Here is a 20,044-nt window from a genome sequence, read left to right on the forward strand (position 1 = left end):
AGTGCCGGCCAATCCGCAGGTTAACTCTGCTGACACTCCATGAACTGTGCCAAATCCTCCTGTCTGTCCCTAGGCAACGCCTCGTAAATTAAGTTTCCACAGCCTTAGTCTCCCCTAGCTCAATGTGCACACTGAGCCCAAAAGACCCCTAAGGAGGCCACCACTCGACCTGGGGAGCTCCCTGGGCCTTGGCCCAGGCCTTTGGTTTCTACTGTTTGTTTTATTCTGTTTTCTACCCTATGTTGGGGGAAGGGGAAGGGTATATACCACAAACCTTCACACTCACAGACAAAACATTCTTGGGAGGGACACATACTTGCATTTCTCCCACTCCACCACCTCCAACATGCCTTTCCCCCCTTCCCTAACAGTAGCCACCTACAACGCCAGGGGGCTTAACAACCCCGCCAAATGCCTAACCATTGTTAACAAGCTTTTTTTCTTAAAAAACCCAAGTTTCCTTCCTTTAGGAAACCTACCTTTTACACTCAGATACATACAGACTTCAATTCACAAAATTCCCTGAAAAATAACACCACTCTACACCCACTAGGTGGGGCTATTCAGACCACACAGCGACCATCGTCGAACGTAACAACCAGTCCTTGGGGGGTGGTGCGGGCAGATGGGTGCTGGTCAATGGCCACTGGGAGGGTGACCCCATGTGCCTGTTGTCTATTTATGCACTCAACACGAGCCCAGGAAAGATTTCAACAAGACACACTTCAAACAGTGGTGGCGTTTGTAGAAGGCCCCCTCATAATTAATTTTATTTAGTGTGTTTTATATAGCGCACAGCTACCCCAATGGGGTGTTCCGGCGCTTCTGCAGGTGTTTCTACCTCGAACAACAGTGATTCTTAACAAAAGAGGAAAGTCTTCAGTGCTTACCGGAAGGGCATCTCTCATGAATCATCCGGAGGGAGAGTGAAAGTTTATTCCATTGAGAGGAGACTTCAATATAGTCCCCTGCCCTCCCAAGACCAATCACACCAGTGACAGAAAGGGACACCGGGGTAGTCCTCATAGGCACGAGCCAAGCTCACAGACCTAGGATTACTAGAAGCTTGGCATACACGCCCCCCCTTACCAAAGGATATTCCCACTTCTCTGCAGCACATTGCACTTACACACATATTGATCTTATCCTTCTTGATAAATGCCTGAAGCATGCCATACTTGACCAGCACACCCAGTCCCTCTCTGATCCAGGCACCATCTCCCTGAATCACCACTGGGACGCTGGCGGGAAGTTGTGGTGCGGATCCTTGCACCTCAATGATTCACTCCTCCGTGGCCCAGCCGTAATAGAAATGATTCAAAAGGCACTCACCAAATATCTGGTACCCAATGAGATGGGAGACATCAACCAACGGACAGTCTGGGACACCTTCAAGGTAGTCGTTAGGGTTCACTTCATCCAGGAGGCAGCCAGGCTCAAGTGGGCATGCGACCTCACTAGATCCAAACTGACCACAGATCTGATGACCCTCAAACAGCAACATAAACACCCCCTGGAATAACCTCTGGTGGAAAGTCCTAGCAGTGCAAGGCGAACTCCGTAAATCGGAGGTTGATAGGGCGCACTATATCCTGGGCCATACAGGATCTCGCTTTAATGAATGGCAACAAACCACGTCTCTATTGGCTCATAAACTGCGGGACCTCCAGACACACAGACATTAGGCGAAATCAAAGTGGGCAACGTCTCCCACACCACGACAGAGGGCAAATCCTAGCCTTTCCAGTCCTTTTACCAATCACTCTACATGGCTGACCAGCCTGAGGCATCCCGTAGAGCGACATTTATAAACTCAGTCACCCTTCCTTAGCTCTCTGCATCTGCGGAACTTGATGCTCTCTTTAGCGCTACATAAAACTCACAACTAAATAAATAAATAAAGCAAGGCTGATATTCTTACAGCCATAGCCCAACTCAAGCTTTTTAAATCTCACGGGCGGACGGCTTCACCTCATTATTTTATACGGGCTTTGCCCCCCCAACTCCTCCCCATTCTCATGACCCTCTTCAACTCCTTCATCGTGGATAGGTGTGCATCCGCTTGCCTGGCAAAGACCCCCAACTCTGACCTTCAAACCGCCTCATATCCATCCTGAACTTGGACCCCAAACACTTTGCAAAAGTCCTTGCTAATCGCCTTCATGCCATGATGCCTGACCTGATCCACACTGATCTGGGAGTCCGCTGCACCACTAGTAAAAAAACAAACTTGCCCTCCATCTCATTGATGTAGCCAGGAAGAAGGGGAGAGCAACTATCTTCCTAGCCTTGGATGGCAAAAAAACATTTGACAGGGTGGATTGGAGTATGATCTTCGCGGTGCTCAAACACTTTGATCTCAGCGACAGAGTTAGGGATAGATCACGGCAATCCCCAAGCAAAAGTGAGGGTCAATGGCCACTTCACCACCTCCATTTGGATCCAACGGGGCACTGCCAGGGCTGTCCTTTGACCCCCGCTCCCTCCCTTATTCAATCTCTTCCTGGAACACGTTCTTCAGACCATAAGGAGTGATCCACAAATCAACTACATTTCCTTCTACAAGACACCTTCAAAATATCCACCTTTGTGAATGACATTCGACTTACCCTTAAGGAACCCCAACACTCACTCCAAGCTCTAATTCCCCTCCAGAAGGAATTTCGAGCGGTTTCTGGATTAATATGACACGACAACCACCTCCATCAGATACTAGGGAATCCACCTGATGCCTGCTCTTTCTGCCTGTGCCACCCTCATCTTTAAATCCCTCCTGTGTGAAACCAAAACATTCTTGCTCGCCTGGAGGAACCATTCCCTCTCCTCAGTGGGATCCTTCTCCCCAACGTCCTGTACCACTTCCAAGCCATGCCTCCGCCAATCCCCAAAGACGAAATTACCTGCCTCCAAACTGCCTGCATGTCCTACATTTGCGGTGGGAGGATTCTCTAGATTATCCTTCCAGAACTGCACCTGACAGCCCAGGAATGCCACATTTGCTCCGCTACTATCCAGCAATCCAATTACGCTATATGATTGAATGGCTCAAGGAGGAAACTAATAAACCCTGGTGCTTCACAGACTGAAATCTTGTGTCCAGACCTTGTGTCTAGTTCTGTGTGTCCACCAAGCCACAAGAAGTCAACTTCTATATCTCTCCGCTGTCACTAGAGCCAACTTAGCTCTCTGGGACTCAAATGCCACTAAACAGGTCCTTATTTACTTCCTTTCACCCCCAGTCGCGTCCTGTACAGCCCAGAGTTCTCTCTGGCCCTGATGAAACAAGCCTTCCACAAATGGAGAGAGAAAGGCTTCATCCCCCTCCGGAACTTCGTGACAGGAGACCATGTGAACACCTTTAAGGAACTTAAATTTGACTATGGAATTCTGGAAGCTGAGCATTTTCACTATGTCCAGCTGTGTCACAGGATCTCCCACCCCGGTCTTAAAGCGAGGGCAACCAGGCCACGTACCCCCTTTGAAAACTTCCTCCAATGCCTCACCTTCTCTAAGCATCTGATCTCCAATATCTATATTGTACAATGGCCGGACAAGGCCACCCAAACCACCATAACAAATACACTGAGAGAGAGACCTACAGCTCACCTTGGACACCAAACAATAGCAGGAAGTATTCCTCCATACGCCATACGCCGAACAGGGAAATTCTGCACAAACATTTGTATCGCTGGACCCTCACGCCTCACTCCTGACAGACTATAAATGTGGCCTACCTGCTGCATGTTGGCATGAGGTAAGACGGGTACCCTCTTACACATTTCTATGGTCCTGCCCGCTCCTAGGGGATTTTCCAAGCAATTTCCCAGAAGCAGGGCTGCAAGCTTGACAAACTCCCTGAATTTGCTACCGTAGGAAGACCCACTGAGGGTTTCTAGCCTCTCCATTGAGTCGTCCTGCTTTTACTCCCACTTACTCAGAAACCTTGGCCTATGCACGTCTCTTTACCCATATTCCTTCTCCACCCCATTTTTAGGTCTCGGCCTGATCCAGCGCATGCGCTGGTCTGGCTGAGACATTTAGTCAGTGGCTTTTGGAAGTGCTACCAAAGGCCACCAGCTTGCTATTACGCTCACAAGTGCGCGCGACGTGCACAGCACTTTTTCCCGTTGCGCACGTGTGCGCGTAATAGCAAGCTGGTGGCCTTTGGTAGCACCTTTGCGTCGGCGTGCGCACCACTCGTTTCCTTTTGCTGTCACGCACGCCTCGCTTCTTTGCCAGCGTGCGCGACCCCTGCTTTAACTTTTCCCGCCTATTTTTTTTACCAGCGCGCCGCTCACTTCCTCCCCCTCCCTCATCCCAGAGCGCGTCTTGTGCAACCCCCACAGTCAAGTACAAATCTCCTTGGAATTGCTGGAAACCGTAGTTTCTTTGTGCAGTGAATGATTACGAGGCAGCGCCTCGCAGAGAGTGTAGAGTGTGTATAGTGTCCGTTCGTGAACGGGTAACTTGCTGTCAAACATCGTTTCATGTTTTCACTCGCGGTGTGGCGTTTGGGCTACCTCCTCTGACCTGCACAGTTTCCCGGCACTGCCCAGCCTAGGACAGTGCGCCTTGAAGTTTGGGAAGGCAGCGCCTCAACAGTGGATGTTCCCGAGGGCTCCCTCTGTCCACTGAACCCCCAGATTTCAGAGCAGCCGCTCAGGCTGGGGGTGGGGCAGGTCCCAGTCTGGAGAGACTATCTTGCTGCTCGAATCACAAACTAAGGACTCTGGTAGCAACAAAATCACAATTTGTAGCTATACGAAGTCCCTTATTTCTACCACTGCTCACACAGGAGATGGCACACCTTCATATCTGAACACTTCTACTACTGCCCTGTGAATGCACGTGCACTTGTACCACACTTGATTTCCACCCTTGATGTGAGCTCCCCTCCCCGAATGCTCACCGCCACAACCCCAGCCTGCTCCTGCAATTACATGGCCCTGACACCAATGATCAGTGTGGCAGGGTAAAGCGCACTATCGGTTTCCAAATAACGCCTCTAGGGCGTCTAGATCCCACGTGGGCGTTAAACGGTGATAATAACTGAGAACGACTCAGAGGGTGGGAGGACAGCGGCCGACCCTTCGCCATCTAGAGTCCGATATGACGAAAGGCATATAACTACGAAACATGGGTTTATGGAGTTTACTTTTTTTCCCTTTTGGTCAAGCTGCACAGCATCTTGCCGATGCTACAGAACATTGATGAAAAGCATTGGCAAAGCCAATAGTCAGCATTTTGCCTCTTTGCAAATGCTTGTTTTCTTACAGCACCTGATGCAGCCTTATATGCTGCAAGTTGAAAACACACTGGCTCGTTCATTGTCTCGGAAAGAAGATCAATGAGCCAGCCAGCATGCTTTGATGGTGGCATGTAAAAGTCCTCCTGTTGGGAGCCACCGAGCATCACAAAAGCCTGATCGAGGCTCCGAAAGCTGCAGCATTCAGAATGTGAAGAGTAAAAGGAGCCGACGCTAAGGCTTGAGCTGGGAGACTCGAGTGTTGCAGCTTTTCCTGTCACGTAACCTATGATGAAATTTGCATACCCATAATGCCGAGTCAATTGTGCTTCCTGCTGCCATTTTGTTTGTGGCAACAGGTATTTTGTCAAAGTACCGCATTACAAGGCTTTTTACGAGTTGGTTGGATTTTGAATGGTTATCAATGATGCTCTTAGTGAAGTAAATCACCCTGATATTGTGTGAAAAGTTGTTTCCTGAGTCCACAGTCAGCGAGTGGATTGTTTATAATCTGGTTTCTCTTCAACCAAAGAAATCTTACGCCTTTTACTAAAGATTTCCGTGGAGAGGAAAATTTAAGAGTTTAATTCATTCAATTTATGATAGTCCTGCTTCTGCAGGGTTGCCCTTTCTTGGTAAAAGAAAGAATAACACTTAAATTGGCTTTTGCTCAGTGCCGCATTTTATCTCGATGCGCTGAACTTATAATATGCCATATGTCAAGGGTGCATGCGACACAAACATCGCTCTATCATCTGCAAGGCTTCACTGGTATACGGCAAGCAGCGCTATACAACACCAGATAAGGAAGGATCAATTTGTAAATAAAACACAGGTTATTTCTGGATCGTCTTTCGCCTCTCCTGACTCATTAACCGCATCGCTGCTGCGGTGATTTTTGCGCTGTGCTGCAAATTACCATTTTGCTGGTGTCATGACGAGCTCAGCTCGTCATCAGCACACGACACCCGTGGGTGATGACGAGCTGAGCTCGTCATCAGCATCGAAAGGGTTAAATACTGCGATTTTATTGAAAATCCCTTTGTGACTCAAATTGTTAAGGGACATAAAATATATATAAGTATGTCTAGCTGCCTGCTTTCAAGCTGGTGAATCAGGTTCGAGTCCTGCAGACTTAACCTGTGGTGATCCTGGGAAAGTAGCTTAACCTGTGCTTTAAAAAAACAAGCATTAGCAAAGGCAATAAGTCATACCTATGCGAGATCTAATGTCTTGGTTTAAGCTTTTCCTTAGCCAGGTATAGCAGCGCAGCTGCTCTGTAGCATTGCTAAAAATAAAGCATAAAAGTGCAATGACGCGGGCAACGCTTGTTGCATTATAGTGCTTTTTAGATTTTTATTAAACAATGCTACACAGGCATGGCAAAAACCATTGACAAAGCAATAGACTTTGCGGAAGGGAGACCTGTTGGCTTCATCAGTGCTTAGAGGAAAAAAAGTGTTGTGATATGGCTAGCGCTGGCAGTGTCTGATTGATTATTTTTTGGTGGGATAGGGGCAAGCAACAATGGGGTGAAGGTCAGAAAGACTCGGCAAGAAACAATGCGGGAAGGAGGTATGGGACAAGCAAAAATGGGAACAAGAATGGGCATAGCCAATAGGTCTCGCTTTTGGGACCTTATAAGTATTTAATTATGCAGCACAATATCCTTGGTGCAACAACATTAACTGCTGCATTTGGAGATGAGTGCCACCCGCCAAGCACCTCAAAATTCTAAGGAAAAAGAGAAATGCGTATCATAGAAAGATCAAGCGCACTAAAGCAGATTTTTTCACCCACCAACTAGACCAAGCAAGAAACCGCCCCCAAAAACTTTTTTAACTAATCAAAACCCAATCTAAGGATGAACCTCAACGATCACATGACACCGCTCGTACGCCACCCAAGTGTGAAGAATTTGACACCCTCTTTATTCTAAAGACTGAAAATATCAAGAAAGACCTACTCAACGACCTTATCCTACATTCAAGCATGCACACCAAAACACCCCTCACTCTTCCATCGTTGCCACATTTTGCCACTTCAAAATTGGAACTAAAAACGACGCAACTTGGTCTTCCTTTCATATCTACACCGAAGAAGCAATAGGCAAGATCCTCAGAACCCTCAAGCCAGCCAATCACACCTCCGATCCTCTCCCGGCTAACGCCGTTAAAGATTTAACCCCACTGATTCTGCAGCTCTGGACCAAAATCATCAACAGCTCACTCCATCAAGGCTGCATATCCCTGACATCCTCAAAGTAGAACAGGTTTCACCCATCCTCAAAAACCCCACAGCTGACCCCATGGACCTTAACAACTATCGCCTGATTCCCAATAGCCCTACTCTAGTCAAACTCCTGGAAAAATGCGTACTACTTCAATTGACAAAACACATTGACCACTTCGATCTTCTGGATAAACACCAATCTGGCTTCAGAGCAGGTCACAGCACTGAATCAGCTATGCCACACATAATTGATGATGCCCTACAAATACTTGATCTGAATGGATCATGCCTACTCATCCTACTAGACCTCTCCTCAACCTTTGATACTGTCAAAAATGAGAACCTGATAGATCTGCTGAATCACATAATGGGACTATCAGGATCAGTGCTTAATTGGTTTACCTCCTTTCTTCAAAACCGGACTCAAAAATTCAAGGCCAACAATTTCCTGTCCAAACCCGTGCCAGTAACTTTGGGAGTCCCACAAGGGTCCGCTCTATCCCCAACACTGTTTAATTTATTTATGGAACCGCTCACTGCCCTATTGGAAGCATCCAACGTACAGTTCCACATGTACGCAGATGATGCAAAACTGTACCTTAAGGTACCCACACCAGAGGACATCATACGGCTCAACAATACGCTTCTGAACCCCCAGTCATGGTTAGCTGAGAACCATCTTAAGCTAAATGCACTAAAAACTGAATTCCTCCTTATAGCGCGACCCGCCAAAATACCCCTCTTGCATGACTGGTTCAAACATCTTACGGCATTCAACGTTCATCCAACCATCATCGACTCAGCAAAGTCACTGGGTATAACCCTGGATTGCAACCTCAACATGCAGAAACATATTAGCAACGCTACAAAAGGGGCACATTTCCAGATTAATACACTGAGAAAGCTGAAACCCTTCTTACCATTCAATGATTTCAAGACAGCAGTTCAAACTCTAGTCATCCCCAGAGTGGACTATGGAAGCGTCTCTCTCTGTGGTCTCCCCAAAGCGTTCACAGCTCCACTAAGAGCCTCCATCAATGCTGCAGCCAGACTCATCATAGGCTCGAAAAGAAGGTCCCACATCTCGTGTGATTTAAAAGCCTTGAATTGGCTACCATTGGAAGCCAGAATTCACCTGAAAATTGCCTGCATGACTCACAAAGCCATACACCACAATGCACCCAGCTACCTCACCCAGAAACTGACCATCTCTGGTGGTAATAGATCCACAAGAAGTGCGGAAAACCTATTACTGAAGCCACACAGATTCAACAAGACGAAAACATATAAACGGTCCTTCTCAGGGATGGCTCCTAGGATCTGGAACGCAATACCCCCAGAATTCAGACTTATCACATCTACGGCACCTTTCAAAAAGGAAGTAAAAGCGATTCTCATGGATAAATTCACATGAACACTATCTAAGGAAACTACGAGTTCACTAGTACCTCCCTCGTTATAGCTGTTATTGTTTTGATTTACCGTTTACATTGGCTATGTATACGCAATTTATCTGTTGTTATTTTGCTACATAACTATCCATGAACTACTAGTTCCCTAGTACCTCTACCAATATTTATTTTATTTACTTGATTTATCTGTTATTGCTTTTATTTACTGTTTACATTGTGCTATGTATACGCAATTTACCTGTTGCTATTTTGTTGCATAACTATCCCTCACTGATTGTAAAGTGCTCTGATATCCGCAAGGGTCTTGTTCGCGCTCTATAAAACTTTCAAAATAAAATAAACACTTATAAGGCCCCAAAGGTGAGACCTATTGGCTATGCCAATGCTTGTTTAACTTACCAACCACCATTATGTTCTTTTTATTTTTAATTTATAAACTTCCTTTTAGATTTTGTGGTCAACTAATACTTATGCGCCCCCCTCGTCCTGATGATGACCTCACAGTAAACAAGAGGTCGAAACACCTTCGACTATGGACAAAACATAGACTCTACTGACCCCACTCTTAAAAATAGTTCTTGGAATCAAGAGTCATGAGTCTCCCTCATATGAACTTCTTCCTTATTCACCAATTCTGCACTGAGGGATCACTGTCAGAGCACTTTCCTAAATACTCTACCTGTACTCTCAAATAAGTTGTATTAAGTAAGATTTTCTGTGGTTGGTTTTTGCAAATAAATTGACGAGTATTTTCTACACAAACTTTTCCTAAATGTTTCATGAGTGGATAGATGTTGCATTCACAGGTTAAAGAAGTTTATTATACTTAACAAGTGTACAGTGAACTTTTTGTTCCTTCGGCGCTGCACAAGGCATCACCAATGTTACCAAAGGACAGATATATTTGATTTACAGCCACAGACGCCATTTACAAACTTCTCCTTCGTTTCGTTTATTTAAAGTGCGTGCTCTCTGGTTTTCCCTTTTACTGCTGGCGAGCTGTATTCCGCTTCTTTCATGTGGTCGCTGGACAGGAACATCTGAAGTGAATACTTGCACTGCTATCGGCTCCGTGTGTTTGCTTAGCTTGTAACACTTCAGCTTTTCCTTTCAGGCCTTTATGAATAACTGTTTGCCAGAGTCCCGGGGCCTGTTGGGGCTGGAGCCGCTCTCGCGCGCAGCAGATGTACCTGCCTCGCGCCTTTGAAGTGCGCGGGAGGAATGCAGGCTTCGCCGGGGCCGCCCTCTCTCCCAGGCATGCAGGGGAGCTGCGGGGGCGAGGCGTGCAGATTGAGTGCAGTGGACAGCTTTTTGAGGACAGTGAAGAAGAGGAATGTCTTGTGCATTCGCTGGGCAGACAGAGCCATGAAGGTGGTCCCATCACACCCACCGTTCACGTGAGCGGTCAAATCTAGACAGGGTCCTCAAGCAGCCAAGATAAGCAGACTCTGCAACTGTACTGCCTATGGTCTGCCCATATATGCAGATCTTTCTTCCGCCTGCCAGGTAGAGAGAAACCAAAACAAGCACAGGCAAAGCCAATAGGTCTCTCCTTTGTCACCTATTGGTCTTGCCAATGGGGTTAGCTGTACTCCACAGTACCCATGATGCTGTGCCTCATGGCAAAAGTCTTTTTTTAAAAAGCCTTTGGCGCGTCCATCTATGTCATTTTGTAGGCGCAGGCACCATGCATGTGCGCATCTTCAAAATGACACAGCTGCTTTATTTTATTTTTTACATTTTACTTAGCATGCCGAGCAGGATTTTTTTAAAGGGACATGTGAGGGAAACAAAAGCAACATGGGGGTGGGTGGCAAAACAATGGAGGAAGGAGGAGCAGTGAAGCAACAAAGGGGAAGAGAGGGTGAACGGCAAATCAAGATGGGGAGGGAGGAGGGAGCGGAAGCACCACAGGGGTGGAAGGAATGGTGAAGCAACACAGTGGTGGCTGTGGGGAGAACAGTGAAGCAACATGGTGTAGCGTGAGGGGGGACGCAGAAGCAATACAGGAGGGGACATGAGAGCAACAGAGGAAGACACTTGGAGGGCGCCCAGGAGCAAAAGTAACACATGGGTGAGGGAAAGGAACATGGAGGGTGCGAGTGGGGAGAAGCAATAGGGAGAATCACACAGGCGAGTGATTGAGGGTGGAAAAAAGCAGTCGGGCAACAGAGAGCAACACAGAGACGTCAGTAGGCTAGAAAACACATGCACTCTAATGGAGTGATTTGCACAAAAGAAACAAGTAGTCCTTAAAAAACAACCAGTGGAAGCAACGATGGAAACCAATCAGAGATTGTAAAGAGGCAATGCTCCTTGGGAGAGAAAAACACAAGATTGGCAAACTGGGACATGAATACAAGACAGCCAAAAGAGTCTCAAGAAAAGCCAACCAATGTTAAGCAGAGGAGAGGCTCTAAGCTCTTCTATGTTCTTGGTATTCCACAGTATGCCACACAACGGACAACGTATTTACTACTAGTAGCCTCGACCTAACAAGAGACTTCATGCCGCCTCCATAGCCTGGCCAGACCCATGGGAGTTACACATACATCCCAGAATAAATCAATAAACTTTCACCGGCCTTGCAAAGTATCAGGGCAGAGTTTCTTTAACATGCCCACTTCTTTCCCAAGGTATTCTCTCTCGGAAGCCTTGCCAAAATGTTAGCAAGCGGCAAACTGCACCTCCACCCTCCCATGGGTGGGTGGACAATATTTTATGTGCCCCAGAGGGGCTAATCGCTACCACAGTGCCATCTAAGCCTCCCAGTTTTGCATTTTTATTTTTATTTTATTTATTTATTTAATGTGATTTTATATAGCGCAAACTTTACCCGAAGGTGTCAGAGCGCTTTACAGTTGCAAAACATAAGGACTTAGGATTACATGCGTTACATAAACGATACAAACAGAAAAAATTGGAAATGAACAAGATGTAAAGTCACACAAAGAAGAGATACAAACAGAAAGAAAAATTGCAAATGTACAAGTAGTAAAGTCACTCAAGGAAGAGATACAAATGGAAATACTCTAAGAGTCACATAGGAATGGTAGAGAGTACAAAAGTCTACTGCATATACTAGTGATTAGAGTTATCTCTATATACATATATACACATAATAGATTTTTTCTGGTCAAGACCCAAAAAAAAACCAGGAGAGCAGAGTTTCATTAAGTGGGGTCGGAGGGGGGACGCAGTCACACCACCAAGGGAGGGTGGGAGAGATACAAGGGTATGGAGAAAAGGTAAAACAGAAAAGGGAAGAAACATTTAAGATTGTGAAATGGAAAACGAGGGAAAAGGGTAAAAGACGAGGGAATGGACAAGATGGTGGGTCAGGGTCCATAGAAAAGCGTCCGAGAACAGCAGCAAAATGGCGGCCTTAGGGCAGGAAGGGATTTGGTGCCTGCCTCATGCGCACCTCCAGTGCCAAACTGCAGGAGCGAGGAAATAGCTTATACCACCCCCCAATTGCAAGGGCAGTAGTGCACTTGCCCCTTTCAGTCATACACTCAGACCGGATAAATCGTCCCTGCCCCGGGAAGGTGGAGCTTGCCAGGCTCCAAAATGGCCACGTTTTAGATCAGCTTTTCGAGCTGACTTGATCTATCCATAATTATTTGCACTTTTCCCCGAGGCCTACTGCGCACAAATTGGTGACGGTGTGCAACAACGCTGGGGCTATGTTTTGCTGCTTGGAGGGACTCTAAACGTCCCTTCCCTACAACATTGACAGCGAGAGAGCTGCGGCGGCCTGCGACAAAGCTGCCGACCTGCGGGGGTGGAGCAACCAATGACTAGCTCCGGAGTACGGTCCCCCTGCTTCTGAGGTGTGCCGCTGACGACCCACCAACATTTTTCTATCAGGGCCTGCGTCTGTAGCACCAGGCTTGTGGAGCACCGCCCTCCTTCATCACCAATGCAAAAACAACAGTTGTTGGACAGAATGCAAAACAATGTCATACACTCACCTCAGTACAGAGGTCTGGACCTAAATCCATCGTTTTTTTGCTCACCATGCCATTCCAGTTTAAACCCAGCCATATGCAAATCAGTCTTGACCCCGTGCCCCATGGGAACAGTCCAGCCCGATCTGCCAAGCCAGGACCTCCCTGGACTGGAAACAAGCATCCTAGGACAGAGTGGCGGTGTGTGCAGAGTGGCGGTGAGTGCAGAGTGGCGGTGAGTGCAGAGTGGCGGTGAGTGCAGAGTGGCGGTGAGTGCAGAGTGGCGGTGAGTGCAGAGTGGGGATGAGTGCAGAGTGGCGGTGACTGCAGAGTGGCGGTGACTGCAGAGTGGCGGTGACTGCAGAGTGGCGGTGAGTGCAGAGTGGCGGTGAGTGCAGAGTGGCGGTGAGTGCAGAGTGGCGGTGTGTGCAGAGTGGCGGTGTGTGCAGAGTGGCGTTGAGTGCAGAGTGGCGGTGAATGCAGAGTGGCGGTGAGTGCAGAGTGGCGGTGACTGCAGAGTGGCGGTGACTGCAGAGTGGCGGTGAGTGCAGAGTGGCGGTGAGTGCAGAGTGGCGGTGAGTGCAGAGCGGCGGTGAGTGCAGGTGCAGAATAAACAGTGTGTGACTATGCAGGGTGACATTGGGAGTGTGCGGGTGAGCAGTGTGTGAATGTGTAGGGGCAGTGTGTGATTGTGCAGAAAACACCACACACACATACACCGCACACACATAGCACACACACACACACCATAGACCCATACACCACACACACACCACACACACATAAGACACACAGAAACCACACACCTCAGTCTCTCAACACAACACACTCACCACCACACTCACTCCCCAGGCTCACCCCCACAGACTCACCACCACACACTCACCAGTACACAGAATACAACACACAGAACAACACACCCCCAGCTGTCAATGAATGCTTTCACCATGCACAAACGCCAACAACCATCAGCCATCTGTGCACGCTTTTACCAAGCACACACCCACCAGCCGTCAGTGCACCCTTCCACCAGGCACACACACCTCCAGCCGGCAGTGCAGTTTCCACCAAGCAATCGCAGTATGGTACACTTTACTTTTAAACATATTCATATAAAACACAGCATGCCACCATTGGTAAAATTACAATCCAACCCACATAATTCCACTACACACCACATGCACACACTCCATAACACATGGCGAAAAGACATTGGCATTTATAATGCCATTAGCTCAAACTCAAATAAATCCGAGCCCGATTGCATTTCTAATGCTTGTTTTTCTTCATTTGTATCTGGCTGACTGCATGATTCTCTCATTGTCATAATCCTGCTGACGTTGTGTTCTGAACACTGCTGTAGATTGTTCAATAACCTAAAATAAAATAATAATATTTTTTTTTTTTAATTCATCCCTGCGCCACATTCAACACATGCAGGAGTGGAGGGAGCTTACTATGCCTCATAGTGTCCTAATGCAGAGGGGGCATTTGCTCCCCGTTCACTTAACCTTGCCCAAGGACAAGTGGAATTATTAAAAAAAACAAAAAACTAGGACTGTATGTTCTGGATTGGTCTATTATGTCCCCCAAAATGATGATGATGGTGGTGATAGCAGTAATCAGGACTTATCCAAGGTCAGTGTCAAATTGGGTTTATGAAATAACTCGATGATGGAGACGGAAAAGATGTCAGTAGTGAGGGAATCCCACACGTCCATCAAAGGATGAACTAGGTCATAGACATAAGCTACTTTAGGCCTGGTACGCTTTGGGGAGCCAAAGAATGCCACAACGAGACCCGTGCAAGAGATTCCTTTCCGTAATCGACCTTGGCTTTTTATTCTCTGACAGTGACTTGTCGAATGCCATCACCAAATGGGCCGCTGCATGACAGGCTTTTAGGTCAGGGACTCCCAGACCCCTGCATCTCGGGTACTCTGCAGAACCTTCCTGTTTACTCTGGATTTGCCATATGAAGGTACAGCTCCTGAGTTGCAATGGCCATGGGCGGGGTATCGTAAAGATATGGGAGGCGTGGAAGGATATTCATCATCAGCTCGGCCATGTTTACCATCCAAGATATGAAACGTAGCCCTAACACGCCATTTTTGCTTTTATTTCTCGAAGTAAGGGAGGGTAACCTGCACCGTAAAGACCCCATAGTGATAGACATAAGTGAAATTCCCAGGTACTTAATCGAGTTTTTGGCCCATTAAAAGGGTGAGATCGCTGTTATTTCTTCCTTTGTGGCTTGCCCCAGTTTAATGCCTAGGACCTCCGATTTTGTAAGGGTAATTTTTAAGCCAGGGACTAGTTCATAGTTTTGTAGTAGGGGCAGTACCGCCTGGATGGAGTTGCCCATGTCAATTAAGGGAAGTGAGACGTTGTCCCCAAAAATGAATTGGATTTTTAAAAATGTTATTTATACCAAGTTTTAACTCCCAGAAGAAAGACCGGTGAACAGAACTGCTTCTACATTACTCGAAGTACAGTGGTATGATACAATATTTGTGATTGGGCTAACTGTTGCATCGTTATCCCCATTCAGTATCAATAGCGTATACATTTGAAACAATCCCCTAGATAGAACTCATCATGTCCCATGGGAGTGCGACACGCCATATATATCCCTATTTTAAAACCAAAAGGTCTCTCATCTGCCCGAACCCACAGCCCAAGACACCAACTCCCATATGGAGAGCATGTATGACATTTGCCCGGCAATCAGCCACGGGTCGACGGGACGTCTCACACCTTCTATATCACCATCTGCAATGGGGACTCCAACTGGGCTACCATTATTGGTTGGGTGGAGCCATCAGGCCAACCATCACCAGCAACCTAGGGGTTCGGCAGCTGGGGTTGATATTTTTTCCAGATGAATTACATTTTCAATAAATAATAAAAACATTGTTGGAATTGATTCTTTAACTCATTCCAAACCAGTTACAAAAAATAGCATTTTATTGGTGCTTTTGTTTTTCTTAAAGAAACAGTTACAACCCTATATTGTGAAAATAGCTTTACAGGACAGCTTACATGTTCCACTTTTAAATGCTAGGTACCGTTCCTTGTGGGCCAGAGAGCCTTATTTTGGGTGTGGAACCTACAGCAATCAGACTACACCAGTAGGCCTGAAACTTATCAACCTAGTGCATGGCCTTACACGTGCTTCAGGCTACAGATGACGTTCAAACTTCCATTCCACTGATAAGGAAATAAGTTAGCTTTTCACTCAATATTAGAGACTGCGTTCCAACACCCTTTGGGGACCAAAAAAGTAATTTATGGGGGTGCAGAAAGGATCAAGTTACTCAAACGCCTCTGTTAGACCTGACATCTTTGGCGTGAGTTCTTCCCCTATAGTTTACCTCTGCTACCTGGATTTGTGATGCTATGCTGAATTTCGTTTTGCTGGTTTAGATGTATTGGACACTCTGCCACTGCTAATCAGTGTCAGAGTGTAAGTGCTCCTAAGGTAAAATATCATATTTGATTGGATATACCTGATTGGCATATCTGTATCACCAGGAAGTCCCTAGTAATGTGCACTGTGTGTGCCAGGGTTGGTGATGTCAGATGCTACTAGTGGTTCTGCAGCGCTGATTGCGCCACCCACATGTGTAGCTTTAAAATGGTGTCTCAGGCCTGCCTTTGCAGGCCTGGCTGCAGTCTCTAGGACTGCCATGTCACCCTGGTCAGTGTCCACACTGACTGGGCCTAACCCTTCCCTTTTTGTGCACATCAGTCATCCCTATGGAAGGCCCAAGGTACCCCCCTGGGCAGGATGCGGTGTATGTAAAAGGTAGGGCATGTACTAGTGCAGGTACCATGCCCTGGTAGTGAACAACAGCCATTTTATGTGCTCACTGCTGCAAGGTTATCTTGCTCCATAGGATAACATGGGAGAGGCTGGGGCCAATGGCTGTCAGCCTAACTCCTCATAGGAACAAGATAAGACATGAGTGTTTCATATCCCTGCGCTCAGCATTTAATAACCCATCTTTTGTGAGGGGTGGTTTTTAAATCCTGAGTGGGAGAATAGTACTTTTAGAGAAGTCGCTATTCTCCTGTCTGACCCTCCTGTGTGCCTGGGTATGGTTGGGGATTGACTGTCTGGTTTGGAAGTGACAGGAGCAGGAAGCCCCCAGGGGGTTAGATGAGTCAGCCCTTTGATGGGGTGCTGGTATTAGCATCTGGAAGTGAAGGGGGGAGGTAGCACCTGGAAATAGCTAGGGATGTGCCTGCCTGCCACAACACTGGCTCCAACCTCCTGCTGGGTGGCTGACGACCCTGTCCCTCTCCTTGAAAGGAACCAGGAAGATCAGATAACGAAGTGCTCCACTCCACCCAGATCTGGGATCAGACAAGGATTCAGGGTCCAATGCACAAGGAACTTCTAAGGACTTCTAGGGACTTCAAAGGACTTCAAAGCCTTTTTGGGGTATAAGTATAGGACCCCTGCCCCAGAAAAATCAGATTCTACAACAATCAAGAAGGAACCTCTGCTGGAAGAAGGACTGAAGAACTGAAGGAAGATTGCCTTGCTGTGTGCTCTAAGGGCTGACCTGTTCTACTAACCAACTGAGCTGAGGAGAAGAGGGACTTTGCTGTGTGCTGTGACCCTACTTGAAACCTACAAATACTTTTGCTGTGTGCTGTGTCTTGCTGTGAATCTCCAAGGGCCTGAGAAGAGCTGGCCTCCTGTCTGCAACCCAGGACTACAAAGGTTGCCCCAGAAGAAACTGCCGTGTCCGCTAAGATCTGCTGTGCCCTCCTGCTTGCCTTGCTGTGTGTTCCTGGAAGCGTGGGTTCGATCTGAAGAATCAGAGGAGATCGAGTGTGGGGCGCGCTGGCTGCTCTGAGTGTCTAGGAGTGCCGCGCTGAAGATTCCCTACAAGTTGCACCACTGTTCGACGTGATTATCGGCACGTGTGGGGCTGAAGAAGTGTTGTCGGTGTTCCCAAGGGGTTAGAACGCACTCCATGCGGAGTCGCGTGACCTGTGACCCCGGGAGCCGTAAATTCTTGCCATCGGACTTCACCAGGGCCCGCAAAACCAACTTGCAAACTGATCGGCACCTTGGCTGATGCACGAAGGGGCTGCGACCTGATTGGTTGTTGCCTGGAGGCTCGTCGGAGAAGACGCGCTGTGATTGGCCGCTGCTGTAAGCTGTTCTCGTGAGCTGCGCATCGATTGGAGGAAGTGCCGCCGCGTCATCGGAAGCTGTCCCTGGAGCTGCGCTGTGAGGGGCTGACTCCGGTGAACTCCTCGACGTCAGCGAGAAGCCTGCAAACGCCACGACCGGATTGGAGAAGCCGCGTTCAGCACCTGAAACCTGCAACAACGATCGTACCTGCGAGGGTGAGTCTGAAACCCTAAAGAGAGAGAGATCGCCTGCCCCCAGCACCCGGTATTGACACCGGCTGCAGAGGAAGCGCTGGAGCTGTACAAGTGACTACGTTCGCCTCGGAAGTATTCTTGGGCGTGCGCATCGTCCCCCGAAGGTCCCGCATTGAGCGTGGGACACGGGGACCAACGACCAGTGCCCGATCTCCCCATTGAGAAGGGGGGAACCTGAGTAGAAGGAGCGGTGCTCCTGATAGGGCCAAGTACAGTTTAGGAAGCACGTTTTTGAGTGCTGAATTCCTACACCTGAGTCATTCTATCACGATCTATTTTTGAGAGACTAGAGACTATTTTGAAACTTTCCTAAAACAAGTGCCTACCTGAAACAAGAAGAAGAGTGATAAGAGAAATACGTGCAATGCTTATCTGATTTTATTTACAGTGCCAAAACTAGATGAAAGTTATTTAAGTATAACTCACCTGTGTGGTCTCAGTTTGTGGTGTACATTGGGAGGTCATTGTAACCGAATGCAAATACTTACACATTGCCTTGGGGATAAGCCTGACTGCTCGAGCCAAGCTACCTAGAGGGAGCAGGGTTTATCTACAGTGTGTGTCCCTGTGCCCTGACTAGATGCAAGGGTCCCTATTTGGTCTAAGGTGCCTACCTCAGCCAACTAGAGACCCCCAGATCTACCATTGTTGGTCAGCGGTGCGGATTAGAGCCAGTATTTGCATTTGACCTACAGTGATTCCTTGTACATCACTAGTCTAGTAGAAGCAATAGATTGCACAATTTTTTTTTCTCTTCTTTGAAGTCGTTTTCTGGTGAAACCTATTTTTGGAGGACCTAGGAAGTATCATGTCTCTGATAGAAGGAAGCGAGGAGATAGCGGAGCTGCAGTTTGAGGTAGAAGAGTTACTCATTTACAAAAAGGAGCAACTTAAGCAATTCTGCAAGCAGCTCAAGTGCCCAGTGAAGGGCAGCGCTAACAAGGAAGAGCTACAGAAAGCTCTAAGGGCCTGGTGGGAGGCCAAGAATGTTGTAACAGAGGATACTACTGGAGAATGGAGCACAGGAGCATGGGTTTGAACCCAATGAGTTACCAGTGAGAGTGCCAGCTTTTAGGGCTGGCAGCGTCCATTCTAGTAGGGGTTTTTCTCCAGAGGAGCGGTAGGAAAATGAGAAGATTAGGGCCCATGAGATTGAACTTTTTAAACTCAGAGCTCAAGCAGAAGAAAGGAAACTATGCCTTGACAGTGAAAAGAAGGCGGAGGAAAGGAGGAATGCTCTTGCTTTGGAAGAGAAGAAACTTCATTTGGCCCATGAGTTGAGCATGAGGGAATTGGAGCTTAAAGCCAAGCAAGTGGATTCCAGTTTAAATGGTGGCAGCGCACAACCAGTACAAGCGGGTAAAGTATACATACCAAAAGATCTGGTGCAGAATTATCAGAAGGGTGAGGATATCTATGCATGGTTTAGATCCTATGAGCTTGCCTTGAAGATGAATGAAGTGCCTGAAAAGAGTTGGGGGGCAGGTTTGTGGTAGCATTTTGAGGCCTCTGGGAGGGATGCGTTAGCACCCTTAGAAGCAGAAGGAAGCTTAGCCTACCCCACTATGAAGGAGGCCTTATGCCTCAGGTATGGGCTCACACCAGAACAGTACCGCCAGAAGTTTAGAAACTTTAAGAAGCTTGATTCAAGTACATGGGTGGAGTGTGTGTGTATGTACACGCGTGCACTGGAGGGTTGGATAAAAGGCAGCAAAGTAAATGATTATGTGGGGTTGTGTCACTTGGTTAGTTGGGAGCACTTAAGTAGTTTGTGTGTTCCAGAGCTGCGCCAGCATCTG

At 47.4% G+C, this 20,044-nt stretch overlaps 1 protein-coding gene and 1 non-coding gene across 3 annotated transcripts in view; one reads left to right on the plus strand and one right to left on the minus strand.

The window, feature by feature from the left end:
* The window catches only part of RBKS (ribokinase), a 572,657-nt gene that overhangs the window by 165,674 nt on the left and 386,939 nt on the right, over window positions 1-20,044 (minus strand). The gene's annotated exons all lie outside the window — the stretch shown is intronic.
* On the plus strand, window positions 5,752-5,869 carry LOC147665782 (U5 spliceosomal RNA). Its single transcript, XR_015304975.1, has one exon. It is a non-coding gene; the product is annotated as a U5 spliceosomal RNA (small nuclear RNA).

This window comes from Lissotriton vulgaris, unplaced genomic scaffold, assembly GCF_964263255.1.
Source record: "Lissotriton vulgaris unplaced genomic scaffold, aLisVul1.2 SCAFFOLD_1000, whole genome shotgun sequence".
NCBI classification, from domain to species: domain Eukaryota; kingdom Metazoa; phylum Chordata; class Amphibia; order Caudata; family Salamandridae; genus Lissotriton; species Lissotriton vulgaris.